This window comes from Trachinotus anak, unplaced genomic scaffold (assembly GCF_046630095.1).
Source record: "Trachinotus anak isolate AG129_WGS33_773 ecotype Australia unplaced genomic scaffold, CSIRO_AGI_Tana_v1 ptg000023l, whole genome shotgun sequence".
Classification (NCBI taxonomy): Eukaryota; Metazoa; Chordata; class Actinopteri; order Carangiformes; family Carangidae; genus Trachinotus; species Trachinotus anak.
Genome location: NW_027273874.1, coordinates 432,651 through 436,107, shown reverse-complemented (window position 1 = coordinate 436,107; position 3,457 = coordinate 432,651). Strand labels below are relative to the sequence as shown.

General features: G+C 40.6%; 1 long non-coding RNA gene across 1 annotated transcript; it reads right to left on the bottom strand.

Annotated features, from left to right (window-relative positions):
* Positions 1-778: 778 nt before the first annotated feature.
* LOC139606802 (uncharacterized) lies at positions 779-2,656 on the bottom strand. The gene is made up of 4 exons (XR_011684692.1): positions 1,462-2,656; positions 1,293-1,372; positions 1,146-1,208; positions 779-912 (listed from the first exon to the last, which is right to left on the bottom strand). It is a non-coding gene; the product is annotated as an uncharacterized lncRNA (long non-coding RNA).
* Positions 2,657-3,457: the final 801 nt, after the last annotated feature.

The following is a 3,457-nucleotide window of genomic DNA, read 5'->3' as shown; positions in this document are numbered from 1 at the left end:
GAACTTCAGAGTTGAGGAGTATTAGCTGTAGTTGGAGTTGTGGCACAAACAGTCTACAGTGCACATACATCACACTGTAAGTTCATAACCATACAGCTAACTCCTAACTAACAAGCTAACTCAATGCTCCGGTCGCCTGCATCACCACTCTGAGTCTTATGAAATGCACATTATGTTTGATGCCATTATCCTGTGGAAGTATTGTTAATCGCAAATGCTTTTGCAGATGACTTGAGAGCATCACTGTATGGTCACCAGTGTTAGGGTAAAGTGGCCAGAGTCAGTCTATGACTACAAGATCTTCAGGGTGCACTGTGCCACAAATTTGAGCAGGGTATGACAACTGTACATTGAATATTATTTTTGTTATGTTCTTTTAACTGCATTTTGAGATACTGATCACGGCAATATTCATTTTTATCTTCAGAGCTGTTCAATCGAGTGCTGCTAGGTGACAGGAAGTACACCTGCTAACCCTTTTTAATGACCCCCTATCCTGACCCAGATGCATGGCCTGTGTGGGCTCAGTGTGGCCCCAGAACAGGCTTGCAGAATAATTTCAGCATGTGTTGTGCTTCACAATATGGCCATGATACAGAAGGGACGGCCCCTCCTCTCAGCCAACAACCCCCTGATGTTGTGGAACCCGTCACCCTAGACAACACTACTTGCAGGGCTGTGAGACAGTCACACAACAGCTTTTTGCCCAACACATAAAAAGAACAGGCCTTTTTTTCTTTTCACGTATAAGTCTTTATTATTAAATAATGTTTTGTTCTCTCATTACAAATGAAAATACATTTTAGTCAAATTGTTTCTCACACCTGGAAATAAATTACGTCACTGAATTACCTTCTTTTCATCCTCTAGTTTCTCACCATCAAGTTTTCTGTACACATCATCTGCTCCAACCTGAAACTTATAGCACATAATACAGTTGCTTTAACATTTAAGAATTGTTCCCTTCCAAGGCTCACTTGAAGAAAGGTCCAAAACCAGGGGGAGGAAGATTTCCTTCTTCCTGCAAAATTAACATTATAGCAATGGAAGTGGTTGATTCATTCTAGGATGGAGGCCACTTGAAGCAGTTATTAGTCTCAGACCTTACCTCTATTAGCAAGTAATAAAAGATAGATCAATCAAACCTGTGTTAAGATGGGCAAGTTGAATATAGCATCCAAACACCATCTCATCATCCAGGGCCTCCACTTGAGAAAATTAGACGATTTAATCCATGATCAGCAACTGCAGATGACATGCCATTGTATATAGCAGGTTATTTTCAATGTTACCTCTCTATGGGCAGGCAGTTCTGTGGTATGGGACAGTGAGTGAGGGGATGGTGGAAGCAACACCAATGTCTCCCCATTACCTGCAGTGAAAGTAAATACATGTTACTTATCTCCACAATAACTGACACATATTTTATACAAATGTGACCTGTTAGGAGATGCCACTGACCCTGCCACCAGGGTCGGATGAGACACCCCCTTCTACCCCTTCCATTAAGGGGCAACCCTCATTATTGAAACGAGCCAGCCCCTCAGCAGGAGTCTACTCCTGTGTTATTCCTGTTGGCTGCAGTAATGTCAAAGCCATGTTATTGAGCTTTAGTATATCATCCCACAACTAGCATTGACTTAAGTACTAAAGCCCTGCACTTGTACTTATAAGATACACACTTGGACAAAATTGTTGGTATCCTTCCGTTAAAGAAAGAAAAACCCACAACTGTCACTGAAATAACTTGAAACTGACAAAAGGAATAACACATAAAAATGTACTGAAAATTAACTAATGAAAATCAGACATTGCTTTTGAACTGTGGTGCGACAGAATCATTTTAAAAAACAAACTAATGAAACTAGCCTGGACAAAAATGATGGTACCCCTAGAAAAGATAAAATAAAAATAATAAAGATAAAAACAAAAATAATTTGACCATAGGGACATGTTAAACTAAGGTGTGTCCTGTAATTAGCATCACAGGTGCCTTCAAACTTGTAATCAGTCAGTCTGCCTATTTAAAGGGTGAAAAGTAGTCACTGTGCTGTTTGGTATCATGGTGTGTACCACAATGAACATGGACCACAGAAAGCTAAGGAGAGAGTCATCTCAGGGGATTAGAAAGAAAATTATAGACAAGCATGTTAAAGGTAAAGGCTATAAGACCATCTCCAAGCAGCTTGATGATCCTGTGACTACAGTTGCACATATTATTAAGAAGTTTAAGGTCCATGGTACTGTAGCCAACCTCCCTTGACGTGACCACAAGAGGAAAATTGATGACAAATTGAAGAGACGGATAATACGAATAGTAACCAAAGAGCCCAGAACAACTTCCAAAGAGATTAGAGGTGAACTCCAAGGTCAAGGTACATCAGTGTCAAATCGCACCATCCCTCGCTGTTTGAGCCAAAGTGGACTTAATGGAAGACGACCGAGGAGGACACCACTGTTGAAAGCAAATCATAAAAAAATGAGATTGGAATTTGCGAAAATGCATATTGACAAGCCACAAAGCTTCTGGGAGAATGTCCTTTGGACAGATGAGACAAAAATTGAGCTTTTTGGCAAGTCACATCAGCTCTATGTTCACAGACGCAAAAATGAAGCATACAAAGAAAAGAACACTGTACCTACTGTGAAAAAATGGAGGAGGCTCGGTTATGTTCTGGGGCTGCTTTGCTGCTTCTGGCACAGGGTGTCTTGAATCTGTGCAGGGTACAATGAAATCTCAAGACTATCAAGGCATTCTGGAGCAAAATGTGCTGCCCAGTGTCAGAAAGCTTGGTCTCAGTCGCAGGTCATGGGTCCTCCAACAGGATAATGACCCAAAACACACAGCTAAAAACACCCAAGAATAGCTAAGAACAAAACATTGGACTATTCTGAAGTGGCCTTCTATGAGCCCTGATCTAAATCCTATTGAACATCTGTGGAAGGAGCTGAAACATGCAGTCTGGAGAAGGCCCCCTTCAAACCTGAGACAGCTGGAGCAGTTTGCTCATGAGGAGTGGGCCAAAATACCTGCCGACAGGTGCAGGAGTCTCATTGAGAGTTACAGGAATCGCTTGATTGCAGTGATTCCCCCAAATTTTGTGAAACAAAATATTAAGTTAAGGGTACCATCATTTTTGCCCAGGCCAGTTTCATTAGTTTGTTTTTTAAAATGATTCTGTTGAACCACAATTGAAAAGCAATGTCTGATTTTCATTAGTTAATTTTCAGTACATTTTTATGTGTTATTCCTTTTGTCAGTTTCAAGTTATTTCAGTGACCATTGTGGGTTTTTCTTTCTTTAATGGAAGGATACCAACAATTTTGTCTATGTGTATGGAACTAAGTCCACTTACCACTTAGTCTATGTTACCACCATCATGTTTTTATATTTATGTATTAATTTCTCCCAAGTCCGCTGGCACCACGGGGGTTGCAGCTGAAAGAATAAGGCTAA